Consider the following 20,600-nt stretch of genomic DNA (forward strand, 5'->3'; position numbering starts at 1 on the left):
AAATACAATAGGCACAATGCCGACTTAAGTACGAGAAGACTGACTCTTCCTACTGTCATTGTTTTGAACCATTCCTGTGACACTAGTTATAGATTCCGTTGCTTCACTTCAGGTTTACTGTATCCCTCTGACCTTCTTATGGACGATGAAACACAGAAATTGCATCGGAAATAAATAGAAAAGACACAATGACGACCTAAGTACAAGAAGACTGACTCCTCTTACTGACTATGTTTTGAACCATTCCTGTGACACTAGTTATAGATTCCGATTCTGCACTTCAGGTGTACTGCATCCCTTGGACCTTCGTATTGTCTATAAAATACAGAAATTGCATTGCAATTAAATAGAAAAGTCAAAATGCCGACTTAAGTACAAGAAGATTGACTCTTCTTACTGACTATGTTTGAACCATTCCTGTGACACTAGTTATAGATTCTGATGCCTCACTTCAGGTTTACTGTATTCCTTGGACCTTCTTATTGACGATAAAACACAGAAATTGCATCGGAATTAAATACAAAAGGCACAATGTCGACTTAAGAACAAGAAGACTGACTCTTCCTACTGTCTATGTTTTGAAACATTCCTGTGACACTAGTTATAGATTCCGTTGCTTCACTTCAGGTTTACTGTATCCCTCTGACTTTCTTATTGACGATGAAACACAGAAATTGCATCGGAAGTAAATAGAAAAGGCACAATGCCGACTTAAGTACTAGCAGACTGACTCTTCATGCTGACTATGTTTTGAACCATTCCTGTGACACTAGTTATAGATTCCGATTCTTCACTTCAGGTTTACTGTATCCCTTGGACCTTCCTATTGACGATGAAACACAAAAATTGCATCGGAATTAAATACAAAAGGCACAATGCAGACTTAAGTACAAGAAGACTGACTCTTCCTACTGTCATTGTTTTGAACCATTCCTGTGACACTAGTTATAGATTCCGTTGCTTCACTTCAGGTTTACTGTATCCCTCTGACCTTCTTATGGACGATGAAACACAGAAATTGCATCGGAATTAAATAGAAAAGGCACAATGCCGACTTAAATACAAGAAGACTGACTCTTCCTACTGTCTACGTTTTGAGTCATTCCTGTAAGACTAGTTATAGATTCCGATGCCTCGCATGACTTTTACTGTATCCCTCTGACCTTCTTGTTGACGATGAAACACAGAAATTGCATCGGAATTAAATACAAATGGCACAATGACTACTTAAGTACAAAAAGACTGACTCTCCCTACTGTCTATGTTTGAACCATTCCTGTGACACTAGTTATAGATTCCGATGCTTCACTTCAGGTTTACTGTAACCCTCTGACCTTCTTATTGGCGATGAAACACACAAATTGCATCGGAATTAAATAGAAAAGGCACAATGCCGACTTAAGTACATGATGACTGATTCTTCCAACTGTCTATGTTTTGAATCGTTCCTGTGACTCTAGTTATACATTCCGATGCTTCACTTCAGGTTTACTGTATCCCTCTGACCTTCTTATTGACGATGAAACACAGAAATTGCATCGGAATTAAATAGAAAAGTCTCAATGCCGACTTAAGAACAAGAAGACTGACTCTTCCTACTGTCTACATTTTGAACCATTCCAGTGACACTAGTTATAGTTCCCGTTGCTTCACTTCAGGTTTACTGTATCCCTCTGACCTTCTTATTGACGATGAAACACAGAAATTGCATCGGAAATAAATAGAAAAGGCACAATGGCGACCTAAGTACAAGAAGACTGACTCTTCTTTCTGACTATGTTTTGAACCATTCCTGTGACACTAGTTATAGATTCCGATTCTGCACTTCAGGTGTACTGCATCCCTTGGACCTTCGCATTGTCGATAACATACAGAAATTGCATCGGAGTTAAATAGAAAAGTCACAATGCCGACCTAAGTACAAGAAGATTGACTCTTCCTACTGACTATGTTTTGAACCATTCCTGTGACACTAGTTATAGATTCCGATGCCTCACTTCAGGTTTACTGTATTCCTTGGACCTTCTTATTGACGATAAAACACAGAAATTGCATCGGAATTAAATACAAAAGGCACAATGTCGACTTAAGAACAAGAAGACTGACTCTTCCTGCTGTCTTTGTTTTGAACCAATCGTGTGACACTAGTTATGGATTCCGATGCTTCACTTCAGGTTTACTGTATCCCTCTGACCTTCTTGTTGACGATGAAACACAGAAATTGCATCGGAATTGAATAGAAAAGGCACAATGCAGACTTAAGTACGAGAAGACTGACTCTTCCTACTGTCTATGTTTTGAACCATTCCTGTGACACTAGTTATAGATTCCGTTGCTTCACTTCAGGTTTACTGTATCCCTTGGACCTTCCTATTGACGATGAAACACAAAAATTGCATCGTAATTAAATACAAAAGGCACAATGCAGACTTAAGTACATGTAGACTGACTCTTCCTACTGTCTATGTTTTGAACCATTCCTGTGACACTAGTTATAGATTCCGATGATTCACTTTAGATTTACTGTATCCCTCTGACCTTCTTATTGATGATAAAACACAGAAATTGCATCGGAAATAAATACAAAATGCACAATGCCGACTCAAGTACAAGGAGACTGACTCTTCCTACTGTCTATGTTATGAACCATTCCATGGACACTAGTTATACATTCCGATGCTTCACTTCAGATTTACTGTATCCCTCTGACCGTCTTATTGACGATGAGACACAGAAATTGCATCGGAATTAAATAGAAAAGGCACAATGCCGACTTAAGTACAAGAAGACTGACTCTTCTTACCGACTATGTTTTGAACCATTCCTGTGACAATAGTTATAGATTCCCATGCCTCACTTAAGGTTTACTGTATCCCTTGGACCTTCTTATTGACGATGAAACACAGAAATTGCATCGGAATTAAATACAAAATGCACAATGCCGACTTAAGTACAAGAAGACTGACTCTTCCTACTGTCTATGTTTTGAACCATTCCTGTGAGACTAGTAGTAGATTCCGATGCTTCACTTCAGGTGTAGTGTATCCCTCTGACCTTCTTATTGACGATGAAACACAGAAATTGCATCGGAATTAAATAGAAAAGCCACAATGCTGACTTAAGTACAACAAGACTGACTCCTCATACTGACTATGTTTTGAACCATTCCTGTGACACTAGGTATAGATTCCGATTCTTCACTTCAGTTTTACTGTATCCCTTGGACCTTCTTATTGACGATGAAACACAAAAATTGCGTTGGAATTAAATACAAAATGCACAATGCCGACTTAAGTACATGTAGACTGACTCTTCCTACTGTCTAAGATTTGAACCATTCCTGTGACACTAGTTATAGTTTCCGTTGCTTCACTTCAGGTTTACTGTATCCCTCTGACTTTCGTATTGACGATGAAACACAGAAATTGCATCGGAAGTAAATAGAAAAGGCACAATGGCGACCTAAGTACAAGAAGACTGACTCTTCTTGCTGACTATGTTTTGAACCATTTCTGTGACACTAGTTATAGGTTCCGATGCTTCAGGATTACTGTATCCCTTTGAACTTCTTATTGACGATGAAACACAGGAATTGCATCGGAATTAAATAAAAAGGCACAATGCCGAATTAAGTACAAGAAGACTGATCCTTCTTACTGACTGTGATTTGAACCATTCCTGTGACACTAGTTATAGATTCCGATGCTTCACTTCAGGTTTACTGTATCCCTCTGACATTCTTATTGACTATGAAACATAGAAATTGCATCGGAATAAAATACAAAAGGCACAATGCCGACTTAAGTACAAGAAGACAGACTCTTCCTACTCTCTATGCTATAAACCATTCCTGTGACACTAGTTATAGATTCCGATGCTTCACTTCAGGTTTACTGTATCCCTTGGACCATCTTATTGACGACGAAACACAGAAACTGAATCGGAATTAGATAGAAAAGGCACAATGCCGACCTAAGTACAAGAAAACTGACTCTTCTTACTGACTATGTTTTGAACCATTCCTGTGACACAACTTATAGATTCCGATGCTTCACTTCAGGTTTACTGTATCCCTCCGACCTTCTTATTGACGATGAAACACAGAAATAGCATCGGAATTAAATAGAAAAGGCACAATGCCGACTTAAGTACAAGAAGACTGACTCTTCTTACTGACTATGTTTTGAACCATTCCTGTGACACTACTTATAGATTTCGATGCCTCACTTCAGGTTTACTGTATCCCTCTGCCCTTCTTATTGACGATGAAACACAGAAATTGCATCGGAATTAAACAGAAAAGACACAATGCCGACTTAAGTACAAGAAGACTGACTCTTCTTACGGTCTATATTTTGAACCATTCCTGTGACACTAGTTATAGATTCCGATGCCTCACTTCAGGTTTACTGTATCCCTTGGACCTTCATATTGACGATGAAACACAGAAATTGCATCGGAATTAAATACCAAAGGCACAATGCCGACTTAAGTACAAGAAGACTGACTCTCTCTACTGTCTATTTTTTGAACCATTCCTGTGACACTAGTTATAGATTCCGATGCTTCACTTCAGGTTTACTGTATCCCTCTGTCCTTCTTATTGACGATGAAACATAGAAATTGCTTCGGAATTAAATAGAAAAGGCACAATGCCGACTTAAGTACAAAAAGACTGACTGTTCCTACTGTCTATGTTTTGAACCATTCCTGTGACACTAGTTATAGATTGCGATGCTTCACTTCAGGTTTACTGTATCCCTCTGACTTTCTTATTGACGATGAAAAACAGAAATAGCATCGGAATTAAAAACAAAACGCACAATGCCGGTTCAAGTACAAGAAGACTCACTCTTTCTTCTGTCTATACTCTGAACCATTCCTGTGACACTAGTTATAGATTCCGATGCTTCACTTCAGGTTTACTGTATCCCTCTGACCTTCATATTGTCGATGAAACACAGAAATTGCGTCGGAATTAAATAGAAAATGCACAATGCCGACATAAGTACAAGAAGACTGACTCTTCTTACTGTCTATGATTTGAACCATTCCTGCGACACTAGTTATAGATTCCGATGCTTCACTTCAGGTGCACTGTATACCTCCGACCTTCTTATTGACGATGAAACACAGAAATCGCATCGGAATAAGATAGAAAAGGCACAATGCCGGCTTAAGTACAAGTAGACTGACTCTTCTTACTGTCTATGATTTGAACCATTCCTGTGACTCTAGTTATAGATTATGATGATTAACTTCAGGTTTCCTGTATCCCTCTGATCCTCTTATTGACGATGAAACACAGAAATTGCTTCGGAATTAAATAGAAAAGGCACAATGCCGACTTAAGTAGAAGAAGACAGACTCTTCTTACTGTCTATGTATTGAACCGAACCTGTGACACTAGTTATAGATTCCGATGCTTCACTTCTGGTTTACTGTATCCCTTGGACCTTCTTATTGACGATGAAAGGCCGAAATTGCATCGGAATTAAATACGAAAGGCACAATGACGACTTAAGTACAAGAAGACTGACTCTTCTTACAGTCTATGATTTGAACCATTCCTGAGACACTAGTTATAGATTCCGATGCTTCACTTCATGTGTACTGTATCCCTTGGACCTTCTTATTGACGTTGAAACACAGAAATTGCATCGGAATTAAATACAAAAGGCACAATTCCGACTTTAGTACAAGTAGACTGACTCTTCTTACGGTCTATGTTTTGAACCATTCCTGTGACACTAGTTATAGATTCTGATGCTTCACTTCAGGTTTACTGCATTCCTCTGACCATCTTATAGACGATGAAACACAGAAATTGCATCCAAATGAAATACAAAAGGCACAATGCCGACTTAAGTACAAGAAGATTGACTCTTCCTACTGTATACGTTTTGAAACATCCCTGTGACACTAGTTATAAATTCCGATGCTTCACTTCAGGTGTACTGTATCCCTTGGACCTTCTTATTGACGATGAACCACAGAAATTGCATCGGAATTAAATACAAATTTCACAATGCCGACTTAAGTACAAGAAGACTGACTCTTCCTACTGTCTACGTTTTGAACCATCCCTGTGACACTAGATATATATTCCGATGCTTCACTTCAGGCTTACTGTATCCCTCTGACCTTCTTATTGACGATGAAACACATAAATTGCATCGGCATTAAATACAAAAGGCACAATGCCGACTTAGTACAAGGAGACTGACTCTTCTTACTGACTATGTTTTGAACATTTCTGTGATACCAGATTTAGAATCCGTTGCTTCACTATATGATTACAGTATCTCTTGGACCTTCTTATTGACAATGAAATACAGAAATTGCATCGGAAATTATTACTAAAGGCACAATGCCGACTTAAGTACAAGAAGACTGACTCTTCTTACTGAGTATGTTTTGAACCATTCCTGTGAGACCACTTATAGATTCCGATGCTTCACTTCAGGTTTACTGTATCCCTCAGACCTTCTTATGGACAATGAAACACAGCAATTGCATCGGAAATAAATAGAAAAGGAACAATGCCGACTTAAGTACAAGAAAACTGACTCTTCTTACTGTCTATGTTTTGAACCATTCCTGTGACACTAGTTTTAGATTCCGATGCCTCACTTCAGGTTTAGTGTATCCCTTGGACCTTCTTATTGACGATGAAACACAGAAATTGCATCGGAATTAAATACAAAAGGCACAATGCCGACTTAAGTACAAGAAGACCGACTCTTATTACTGTCTATGTTTTGAACCATTCCTGTGACACTAATTATAGATTCCGATGCTTCACAACAGGTTTACTGTATCCCTCTGACCTCCTTATTGACGATGAAACATAGAAATTGCATCGGAATTAAATAGAAAAGGCACAATGCCGACTTAAGTACAAGAAGACTGACTCCCCCTACTGTCAATGTTTTGAACAACTCCTGTGACACTAGTTAGAGATTCCGATGCTTCACTTCAGGTTTACTGTATCCCTCTGACCTTCTTACTGACGATAAAACACAGAAATTGCATCGGAATTAAATAGAAAGGGCACAATGCCGACATCAGTACAACAAGACTGTCTTTTCTTACTGCTTATGTTTTGAACCATTCCTGTGACACTAGTTTTAGGTTCTGATGCTTTACTTTAGGTTTGCTGTATCCCTTGTACGTTCATATTGACGATGAAACACAGAAAATGCTTCGGAATTAAATACAAATGGCACAATGCCGACTTAAGAACAAGAAGACTGACTCTTCTTACTGTCTATGCTTTTAACCATTCCTGTGACACTAGTTATAGATTTCGATGCTCCGTTTCACTTTTTCTGTATCCCTCTGAGCTTCTTTTTGACGATGAGACCTAGAAATTGCATCGGAATTAAATACAAAAGGCACAATGCCGACTCAAATACAAGATGAACGGCTCTTCTTACTCTCTATGATTTGAACCTTTCCTGTGAGACCGGTTTTAGATTCCGATGCTTCACTTCAGTTTTACTGTATCCCTTGGACCTTCTTATTGACGATGAAACACAGAAATTGCATCGGAATTAAATACAAAAGGCACAATGCCGACTTAAGTACAAGAAGACTGACTCTACCTACTGTCTATGTTTTGAACCATTCCTGTGACACTAATTATAGATTCCGATGCCTCAGTTCAGGTTTACTGTATCCCTTGGACCTTCTTATAGACGATGAAACACAGAAATTGCATCGGAATTAAATACAAAAGGCACAATGCCGACTTAAGTACAAGAAGACTGAGTCCTCCTACTGCCTATTTTTTGAACCATTCCTGTGACACTTGTTATAGATTCCGATGCTTCACCTCAGGTTTACTGTATCCCTCTGACTTTATTATTGACGATGAAACAGAGAAATTGCATCGGAATTAAATAGGAAAGGCACAATGACGACTTATGTACAAGAACACTGACTCTTCCTACTGTCTATGTTTTGAACCATTCCTGTGACACTAGTTATTGATTCCGATGCCTCACTTCAGGTTTACTGCATCCCTTGGACCTTCTTATTGACGATGAAACACAGAAATTGCATCGGAATTAAATACAAAAGGCACAATGCCGACTTAAGTACAAGAAGACTGACTCTTCCTACTGTCTATTTTTTGAACCATTGCTGTGACACTAGTTATTGATTCCGATGCCTCACTTCAGGTTTACTGTATCCCTCTGACCTTCTTATTGACGATGAAACACGGAAATTGCATCGGATTTAAATACAAAAGGCACAATGCCGACTCAAGTACATGAAGACTGACTCTTCCTACTGTCAATGTTTTGAACCATTCCTGTTACACTAGTTATGCATTCTGGTGCTTCAATTCAGGTTTACTTTGTCCCTCTGACCTACTTCTTGATGATGAAACCTAGAAATTGCATCGGAATTAAATAGAAACGGCACAATGCCGACTTAAGTACAAGAAGACTGACTCATCTTACTGTCTATGATTTGAACCATTCCCGTGTCACTAGTTATAGATTATGATGCTTCACTTCAGGTGTACTGTATCCCTCTGACCTTCTTATTGACGATGAAACACAGAAATTGCATCGGAATTAAATACAAAAGGCACAATGCCGACTTAAGTACAAGAAGACTGTCTTTTCCTACTGTCTATGTTTTGAACCATTCCTGTGACACTAGTTATAGATTGCGATGCCACACTTCAGGTTTACTGTATCCCTTGGACCTTCATATTGGCGATGAAAGACAGAAATTGCATCGGAATTAAACAGAAAAGGCACAATGCCGACTTAAGTACAAGAAAACTGACTCTTATTACTGTCCATGTTTTGAACCATTCCTGTGACACTAGTTATAGTTACCGATGCTTCACTTCAGGTTTACTGTATCCATCTGACCTTCTTATTGACGATGAAAAACAGCAATTGCGTCGGAATTAAATACAAAAGGCACAATGCCGACTCAAGTACAAGAAGACTGACTCTTCCTACTGTCTATGTTTTGAACCAATCCTGTGACAGTAGTTATAGATTCCGATGATTCACTTCAGGTTTACTGTATACCTCTGACCTTCTTATAGACGATGAAACACAGAAATTGAATCGGGTTTAAATAGAAAAGGCACAATGCCGATATAAGTACAAGAAGACTGACTCTTCTCGCTGTCTATGATTTGAACCACTCCTGTGACACTAGTTATAGATTCCGATTCTTCACTTCAGGTGTGCTGTATCTCTTGGACCTTCTTATTGACGATGTAACACGGAAATTGCATCGGCATTAAATACAAAAGGCACAATGCCGACTTAAGTACAAGGAGACTGACTCTTCTTACTGACTATGTTTTGAACATTTCTGTGATACCAGATTTAGAATCCGTTGCTTCACTATATGATTACAGTATCTCTTGGACCTTCTTATTGACAATGAAACACAGAAATTGCATCGGAAATAAATACTAAAGGCACAATGCCGACTTAAGTACAAGAAGACTGACTCTTCTTACTGAGTATGTTTTGAACCATTCCTGTGAGACCACTTATAGATTCCGATGCTTCACTTCAGGTTTACTGTATCCCTCAGACCTTCTTATGGACAATGAAACACAGCAATTGCATCGGAAATAAATAGAAAAGGAACAATGCCGACTTAAGTACAATAAAACTGACTCTTCTTACTGTCTATGTTTTGAACCATTCCTGTGACACTAGTTTTAGATTCCGATGCCTCACTTCAGGTTTAGTGTATCCGTTGGACCTTCTTATTGACGATGAAACACAGAAATTGCATCGGAATTAAATACAAAAGGCACAATGCCGACTTAAGTACAAGAAGACCGACTCTTATTACTGTCTATGTTTTGAACCATTACTGTGACACTAATTATAGATTCCGATGCTTCACCACAGGTTTACTGTATCCCTCTGACCTCCTTATTGACGATGAAACATAGAAATTGCATCGGAATTAAATAGAAAAGGCACAATGCCGACTTAAGTACAAGAAGACTGAATCTTCCTACTGTCTATGTTTTGAACAACTCCTGTGACACTAGTTATAGATTCCGATGCTTCACTTCAGGTTTACTGTATCCCTCTGACCTTGTTATTGACGATAAAACACAGAAATTGCATCGGAATTAAATAGAAAGGGCACAATGCCGACATCAGTACAACAAGACTGTCTTTTCTTACTGCTTATGTTTTGAACCATTCCTGTGACACTAGTTTTAGGTTCCGATGCTTTACTTTAGGTTTGCTGTATCCCTTGTACGATCATATTGACGATGAAACACAGAAAATGCATCGGAATTAAATACAAATGGCACAATGCCGACTTAAGAACAAAAAGACTGACTCTTCTTACTGTCTATGCTTTTAACCATTCCTGTGACACTAGTTATAGATTTCGATGCTCCGTTTCACTTTTTCTGTATCCCTCTGAGCTTCTTTTTGACGATGAGACCTAGAAATTGCATCGGAATTAAATACAACAGGCACAATGCCGACTCAAATACAAGATGAACGGCTCTTCTTACTCTCTATGTTTTGAACCTTTCCTGTGAGACCGGCTTTAGATTCCGATGCTTCACTTCAGGTTTACTGTATCCCTTGGACCTTCTTATTGACGATGAAACACAGAAATTGCATCGGAATTAAATACAAAAGGCACAATGCCGACTTAAGTACAAGAAGACTGACTCTACCTACTGTCTATGTTTTGAACCATTCCTGTGACACTAGTTATAGATTCCGATGCCTCAGTTCAGGTTTACTGTATCCCTTGGACCTTCTTATAGACGATGAAACACAGAAATTGCATCGGAATTAAATACAAAAGGCACAATGCCGACTTAAGTACAAGAAGACTGAGTCCTCCTACTGCCTATTTTTTGAACCATTCCTGTGACACTTGTTATAGATTCCGATGCTTCACCTCAGGTTTACTGTATCCCTCTGACTTTATTATTGACGATGAAACAGAGAAATTGCATCGGAATTAAATAGGAAAGGCACAATGACGACTTATGTACAAGAACACTGACTCTTCCTACTGTCTATGTTTTGAACCATTCCTGTGACACTAGTTATTGATTCCGATGCCTCACTTCAGGTTTACTGCATCCCTTGGACCTTCTTATTGACGATGAAACACAGAAATTGCATCGGAATTAAATACAAAAGGCACAATGCCGACTTAAGTACAAGAAGACTGACTCTTCCTACTGTCAATGTTTTGAACCATTCCTGTTACACTAGTTATGCATTCTGATGCTTCAATTCAGGTTTACTTTATCCCTCTGACCTACTTCTTGATGATGAAACCTAGAAATTGCATCAGAATTAAATAGAAACGGCACAATGCCGACTTAAGTACAAGAAGACTGACTCATCTTACTGTCTATGATTTGAACCATTCCCGTGTCACTAGTTATAGATTATGATGCTTCACTTCAGGTGTACTGTATCCCTCTGACCTTCTTATTGACGATGAAACACAGAAATTGCATCGGAATTAAATACAAAAGGCACAATGCCGACTTAAGTACAAGAAGACTGTCTTTTCCTACTGTCTATGTTTTGAACCATTCCTGTGACACTAGTTATAGATTGCGATGCCACACTTCAGGTTTACTGTATCCCTTGGACCTTCATATTGGCGATGAAAGACAGAAATTGCATCGGAATTAAACAGAAAAGGCACAATGCCGACTTAAGTACAGGAAAACTGACTCTTATTACTGTCTATGTTTTGAACCATTTCTGTGACACTAGTTATAGTTACCGATGCTTCACTTCAGCTTTACTGTAACCCTCTGACCTTCGTATTGACGATGAAACATAGAAATTGCATCGAAATAAAATAGAAAAGGCACAATGCCGAAGTAAGTACAAGAAGACTGACTCCTCCTACTGTCTATGATGTGAACAATTCCTGTGACACTAGTTATAGATTCCGATGCTTCAGTTCAGGTTTACTGTATCCCTCTGACCTTCTTATTGACGATGAAAAACAGCAATTGCGTCGGAATTAAATACAAAAGGCACAATGCCGACTCAAGTACAAGAAGACTGACTCTTCCTACTGTCTATGTTTTGAACCAATCCTGGGACAGTAGTTATAGATTCCGATGATTCACTTCAGGTTTACTGTATACCTCTGACCTTCTTATAGACGATGAAATACAGAAATTGAATCTGGTTTAAATAGAAAAGGCACAATGCCGATATAAGTACAAGAAGACTGACTCTTCTCGCTGCCTATGATTTGAACCACTCCTGTGACACTAGTTATAGATTCCGATGCTTCACTTCAGGTGTACTGTATACCTTGGACATTCTTATTGACGATGAAACACAGAAATTGCGTCAGGATTAAATACAAAAGGCACAATGCCGACTTAAGTACAAGCAGACTGACTCTTCTTACTGTCTATGTTTTTAACCATTCCTGTGACATTAGTTATAGATTCTGATGCTTCACTTCAGTTTTACTGTATCCCTCTGACCTTCTTATTGACGATGAAACGCAGAAATTGCATCGGAATGAAATACAAAAGGCACAATGCCGACTTAAGTACAAGAAGACTGTCTTTTCCTACTGTCTATGTTTTGAACCATTCCTGTGACACTAGTTATAGATTCCGATGCCACACTTCAGGTTTACTGTATCCCTTGGACCTTCATATTGGCGATGAAAGACAGAAATTGCATCGGAATTAAACAGAAAAGGCACAATGCCGACTTAAGTACAAGGAAACTGACTCTTATTACTGTCTATGTTTTGAACCATTCCTGTGACACTAGTTATAGATTCGTGTGCTTCACTTCAGGTTTACTGTATCCCTCTGACCTTCTTATTGACGATGAAACTTAGAAATTGCATCGGAATTAAATACAAAAGGCACAATGCCGACTCGAATACAAGATGACTGGCTCTTCTTACACTCTATGTTTTGATCCTTTCCTGTGCGACCGGTTTTAGATTCCGATGCTTCACTTCATGTTTACTGTATCCCTCTGACCTTCTTATTGACGATGAAACACAGAAATTGCATCGGAATTAAATTCAAAAGGCACAATGCCGACTTAAGTACAAGAAGACTGGCTCTTCCTACTGTCTATGATTTGAACAATTCCTGTGACACTAGTTATAGATTCCGATGCTTCACTTCAGGTTTACTCTATCCCTCTGACCTTCTTATTGACGATGAAAAACAGCAATTGCGTCGGAATTAAATACAAAAGGCACAATGCCGACTCAAGTACAAGAAGACTGACTCTTCCTACTGTCTATGCTTTGAACCAATCCTGTGACACTAGTTATAGATTCCGATGATTCACTTCAGGTTTACTGTATCCCTCTGACCTTCTTATTGACGATGAAACACAGAAATTGCATTGGATTTAAATAGAAAAGGCACAATGCCGACATAAGTACAAGAAGACTGACTCTTTTCGCTGTCTATGATTTGAACCACTCCTGTGACACTAGTTATAGATTCCGATTCTTCACTTGAGGTGTGCTGTATCTCTTGGACCTTCTTATTGACGATGAAAAACAGAAATTGCATCGGAATTAAATACAACAGGCACAATGCCGACTTAAGTACAAGTAGACTGACTCTTCTTACTGTCTATGTTTTGAACCATTCCTGTGACACTAGTTATGGATTCTGATGCCTCACTTCAGGTTTACTGTATCCCTCTGGCCCTCTTATTGACGATGAAACACATAAATTGCATCGGAATTAAATTCAAAAGGCACAATGCCACTCAAATACAAGTTGACTGGCTCTTCTTACTCTCTATGTTTTGAACATTTCCTGTGAGACAGGTTTTAGATTCCGATGCTTAACATCAGGTTTACTGTATCCCTCTGACCTTCTTATTGACGATGAAACATAGAAATTGCATCGGAATTAAATAGAAAAGGCACAATGCCGAATTAAGTACAAGAAGACTGACTCTTCCTAGTGTCTATGTTTTGAACAATTCCTGTGACACTAGTTATAGATTCCGATGCTTCACTTCAGGTTTACTGTATCCCACTGACCTTCTTATTGACGATGAAAAACAGAAATTGCATCGGAAGTAAATACAAAAGGCACAATGCCGACTCAAGTACAAGAAGACTGACTCTTCCTACAGTCTATGTTTAGAACCATTCCTGTGAAATTAATTATAGATTCCGATGATTCACTTCATGATTATTGTATCCCTCTAACCTTCTTATTGACGATGAAACACAGAAATTGCAACGGAATTAAATAGAAAAGGCACAATGCTGACTTAAGTACAGGCAGACTGACTCTTCCTACTGTCTTCGTTTTGAACCATCCCTGTGACACTAGTTATAGATTCCGATGCTTCACTTCAAGTTTACTGTATCCCTCCGAACCTCTTACTGACGATAAAACACAGAAATTGCATCGGAATTAAATAGAAAAGGCACAATGCTGACTTAAGTGCAGGAAGACTGACTCTTCGTACTGTCAATGTTTTGAACCATTCCTGTGACACTAGTTAGAGATTCCGATGCTTCACTTCAAGTTTACTGTATCTCTCTGACCTTCGTATTGATGATAAAACACAGAAAATGCATCGGAATTAAATAGAAAAGGCACAATGCTGACTTAAGTACAAGAAGACTGGCTCTTCTTACTCTCTATGTTTTGAACCTTTCCTGTGAGACCGGTTTTAAATTCCGATGCTTCACTTCAGGTTTACTGTATCCCTTGGACCTTCTTATTGACGACGAAACACAGATATTGCATCGGAATTAAATAGAAAAGGCACATTGCCGACTTAAGTACAAGAAGACTGACTCTTCTTACTTACTATGCTTTGAACATTTCCTGTGAGACCAGTTTTAGATTCCGATGCTTCACTGTATGTTTACTGTATCCCTTGGACCTTCTTATTGACGATGAAACACAGAAATTACATCGGAATTAAATACAAAAGGCACCATGCCGACTTAGGTACAAGAAGACTGACTCTTCCTACTGTCAATGTTTTGAACCACACCTGTGACACTAGTTATAGATTCCGATGGTTCACTTCAGGTTTACTGTATCCCTCTGACCTTCTTACTGACGATGAAACACTGAAATTGCATCGGAATTAAATACAAAAGGCACAATGCCGACTAAAGTACATGAAGACTGACTCTTCCTACTGTCTACGTTTTGAGCCATTCCTGTGAGACTAGTTATACATTCCGATGCTTCACTTCAGGTTTACTGTATCCCTCTGACCTTCTTCTTGATGATGAAACCCAGAAATTGCATCGGAATTAAATAGAAAGGGCACAATGCCGACTTAAGTACAAGAAGACTGACTCTTCTTACTGTCTATGATTTGAACCATTCCTGTGACACTAGTTATAGATTCCGATGCTTCACTTCAGGTGTACTGTATCCCTTGGACCTTCTTATTGACGATGAAACACAGAAATTGCATAGGGATTAAATACAAAAGGCACAATGCCGACTTAAGTACAAGTAGACTGACTCTTCTTACTGTCCATGTTTTGAACCATTCCTGTGACACTAGTTATAGATTCTGATGCTTCACTTCAGTTTTACTGTTTGCCTCTGACCTTCTTATTGACGATGATACACAGAAATTGCATCGGAATTAAATACAAAAGGCACAATGCCGACTTAAGTACAAGAAGACTGTCTCTTCCTACTCTCTATGTATTGAACCATTCCTGTGACACTAGATATAGATTCCGATGCTTCACTTCAGGTTTACTGTATCTCTCCGACCTTCTTATTGACGATGAAACACAGAAATTGCATCGGAATTAAATACAAAAGGCACAATGCCGACGTAAGTACAAGAAGAATGACTCCTCCTACTGTCTATTTTTTGAACCATCCTGTGACACTTGTTATAGATTCCGATGCTTCACTTCAGGTTTACTGTATCCCTCCGACCTTCTTATTGACGATGAAACACAGAAATTGCATCGGAATTAAATACAAAAGGCACAATGGCGACTCAAGTACAAGAAGACTGACTCTTCCTACTGTCTATGTTTTGAACCATTCCTGTGACACTAGTTATAGATTCCGATGCCTCACTTCAGGTTTACTGTTTCTCTTGGACCTTCTTGTTGACGATGAAAGACAGAAATTGCATCGGAATTAAATAGAAAATGCACAATGCCGACTTCAGTACAAGAAGACTGACTCTCTCTACTGTCTACGTTTTGAACCATCCCTGTGACACTAGTTATAGATTCCGATGCCTCACTTCAGGTCTACTGTATCCCTTGGACCTTCTTATTGAAGATGAAACACAGAAGTTGCATCGGAATTAAATACAAAAGGCACAATGCCGACTTAAGTACAAGAAGACTGACTCTTCCTAGTGTCTATCCTTTGAACCATTCCTGTGACACTAGTTATTGATTCTGATGCCTCACTACAGGTTCACTGTATCCCTCCGACCCTCTTATTGACGATGAAACACAGAAATTGCATCGGAATTAAATACAAAAATCACAATGCCGACTCAAGTACAAGAAGACTGACTCTTCCTACTGTCTATGTTTTGAACCAATCCTGTGACACTAGTTATAGATTCCGATATTTCACGTCAGGTTTTCTGTATCCCTCTGACCTTCTTATTGACGATGAAACACAGAAATTGCATCGGATTTAAATAGAAAAGGCACAATGCCGACATAAGTACAACAACACTGACTCTTCTCACTGTATATGATTTGAACCATTCCTGTGACATTAGTTATAGATTCCGATTCTTCACTTCAGGTGTGCTGTATCCCTTGGATCTTCTTATTGACGATGAAACACAGAAATTGCATCGGAATTAAATACAAAAGGCACAATGCCGACTGAAGTACAAGTAGACTGACTCTTCTTACTGTCTATGTTTTGAGCCATTCCTGTGACACTAGTTACAGATTCCGATGCCTCACTTCAGGTTTACTGTATCCCTCTGACCCTCTTATTGACGATGAAACACAGAAATTGCATCGGAAATTAATAGAAAAGGCACAATGCTGACTTATGTACAAGAAGACTGACTCTTCTTACTGTTTATGTTTTGAACCATTCCTGTGACAGTAGTAAAGGATTCCGATGCCTCACTTCAGGTTTACTGTATCCCCTGGACCTTCCTATTGACGATGAAACATAGAAGTTGCATCGGAATTAAATACAAAAGGCACAATACCGGCTTAAGTACAATAAGACTGACTCTTCTTACTTGCTATGCATTGAACATTTGCAGTGAGACCAGTTTTAGATTCCGATGCTTCACTGTATGTTTACTGTATCCCTAGGACCTTCTTATTGACGATGAAGCACAGAAATTGCTTTGGAATTAAATAGAAAAGGCACCATGCCGACTTAGGTACAGGATGACTGACTCTTCTTACTGACTATGTTTTGAATCATTCCTGTGACACTAGTTATAGATTCCGATGCTTCACTTCAAGTTTACTGTATCCCTCCGAACCTCTTACTGACGATAAAACACAGAAATTGCATCGGAATTAAATAGAAAAGGCACAATGCTGACTTAAGTACAGGAAGGCTGACTCTTCCTACTGTCAATGTTTTGAACCATTCCTGTGACACTAGTTAGAGATTCCGATGCTTCACTTCAAGTTTACTGTATCCCTCTGACCTTCGTATTGATGATAAAACACAGAAATTGCATCGGAATTAAATAGAAAAGGCACAATGCTGACTTAAGTACAAGAAGACTGGCTCTTCTTACTCTCTATGTTTTGAACCTTTCCTGTGAGACCGGTTTTAAATTCCGATGCTTCACTTCAGGTTTACTGTATCCCTTGGACCTTCTTATTGACGATGAAACACAGAAATTACATCGGAATTAAATACAAAAGGCACCATGCCGACTTAGGTACAAGAAGACTGACTCTTCTTACCGACTATGTTTTGAACCATTCCTGTGACACTTGTTATAGATTCCGATGCTTCACTTCGGGTTTACTGTATCCCTCTGGCTTTCTTACTGACGATGAAACACTGAAATTGCATCGGAATTAAATACAAAAGGCACAATGCCGACTAAAGTACATGAAGACTGACTCTTCCTACTGTCTATGTTTTGAGCCATTCCTGTGAGACTAGTTATACATTCCGATGCTTCACTTCAGGTTTACTGTATCCCTCTGACCTTCTTCTTGATGATGAAACCCAGAAATTGCATCGGAATTAAATAGAAAGGGCACAATGCCGACTTAAGTACAAGAAGACTGACTCTTCTTACTGTCTATGATTTGAACCATTCCTGTGACACTAGTTATAGATTCCGATGCTTCACTTCAGGTGTACTGTATCCCTTGGACCTTCTTATTGACGATGAAACACAGAAATTGCATAGGGATTAAATACAAAAGGCACAATGCCGACTTAAGTACAAGTAGACTGACTCTTCTTACTGTCCATGTTTTGAACCATTCCTGTGACACTAGTTATAGATTCTGATGCTTCACTTCAGTTTTGCTGTTTGCCTCTGACCTTCTTATTGACGATGATACACAGAAATTGCATCGGAATTAAATACAAAAGGCACAATGCCGACTTAAGTACAAGAAGACTGTCTCTTCCTACTCTCTATGTATTGAACCATTCCTGTGACACTAGATATAGATTCCGATGCTTCACTTCAGGTTTACTGTATCCCTCCGACCTTCTTATTGACGATGAAACACAGAAATTGCATCGGAATTAAATACAAAAGGCACAATGCCGACTTAAGTACAAGAAGAATGACTCCTCCTACTGTCTATTTTTTGAACCATCCTGTGACACTTGTTATAGATTCCGATGCTTCACTTCAGGTTTACTGTATCCCTCCGACCTTCTTATTGACGATGAAACACAGAAATTGCATCGGAATTAAATACAAAAGGCACAATGGCGACTCAAGTACAAGAAGACTGACTCTTCCTAGTGTCTATCCTTTGAACCATTCCTGTGACACTAGTTATCGATTCTGATGCCTCACTACAGGTTCACTGTATCCCTCCGACCCTCTTATTGACGATGAAACACAGAAATTGCATCGGAATTAAATACAAAAATCACAATGCCGACTCAAGTACAAGAAGACTGACTCTTCCTACTCTCTATGTTTTGAACCAATCCTGTGACACTAGTTATAGATTCCGATATTTCACGTCAGGTTTTCTGTATCCCTCTGACCTTCTTATTGACGATGAAACACAGAAATTGCATCGGATTTAAATAGAAAAGGCACAATGCCGACATAAGTACAACAACAGTGACTCTTCTCACTGTATATGATTTGAACCATTCCTGTGACAGTAGTTATAGATTCCGATTCTTCACTTCAGGTGTGCTGTATCCCTTGGATCTTCTTATTGACGATGAAACACAGAAATTGCATCGGAATTAAATACAAAAGGCACAATGCCGACTGAAGTACAAGTAGACTGACTCTTCTTACTGTCTATGCTTTGAACATTTCCTGTGAGACCAGATTTAGATTCCGATGCTTCACGATATGTTTACTGTATATCTTGGACCTTCTTATTGACGTTGAAACACAGAAATTGCATCGGAATTAAATACAAAAGGCACAATGCCGACTTAAGTACAAGAAGAATGACTCCTCCTACTGTCTATTTTTTGAACCATTCCTGTGACACTTGTAATAGATTCCGATGCTTCACTTCAGGTTTACTGTATCCCTCTGTCCTTCTTATTGACGATGAAACACAGAAATTGCATCGGAATTAAATACAGCAGGCACAATGCCGACTCAAGTACAAGAAGACTGACACTTCCTACTGTCTATGTTTTGAACCATTCCTGTGACACTAGTTATACATTCCGATGTTTCTCTTTAGGTTTACTGCATCCCTCTGACCTTCTTCTTGATGATGAAACCCAGAAATTGCATCGGAATTAAATAGAAAAGTCACAATGCCGCCTTAAGTACAAGAAGACTGACTCTTCTTACTGTCTATGTTTTGAACCATTCCTGTGATACTAGTTATAGATTCCGATGCCTCGCTTCAGGTTTACTGTATCCCTCTGACCCTCTTATTGACGATGAAAAACAGAAATTGCATCGGAAATTAATAGAAAATTCACAATGCTGACTTATGTATAAGAGGACTGATTCATCTTACTGTCTATGTTTTGAACCATTCCTGTGACACTAGTTGTTGATTCCGATGAGTCAGTTCAGGTTTACGGTATCCCTTGGACCTTCTTATTGACGATGAAAGACAGAAATTGCATCGGAATGAAATACAAAAAGCACAATGCCGACTAAAGTACAAGAAGACTGACTCTTCCTACTGTCTGTGATTTGAACCATTCCTGTGAGACTAGTTATACATTCCGATGTTTCTCTTCAGGTTTACTGTATCCCTCTGACCTTCTTCTTGATGATGAAACCCAGAAATTGCATCGGAATTAAATAGAAAAGGCACAATGCCGACTTAAGTACAAGAAGACTGACTCTTCTTACTGTCTATGATTTGAACCATTCCTGTGACACTAGTTATAGATTCCGATGCTTCACTTCAGGTGTACTGTATCCCTTGGACCTTCGTATTGACGA

This window comes from Schistocerca americana, chromosome 7 (genome assembly GCF_021461395.2).
Source record: "Schistocerca americana isolate TAMUIC-IGC-003095 chromosome 7, iqSchAmer2.1, whole genome shotgun sequence".
Taxonomy (NCBI): domain Eukaryota; kingdom Metazoa; phylum Arthropoda; class Insecta; order Orthoptera; family Acrididae; genus Schistocerca; species Schistocerca americana.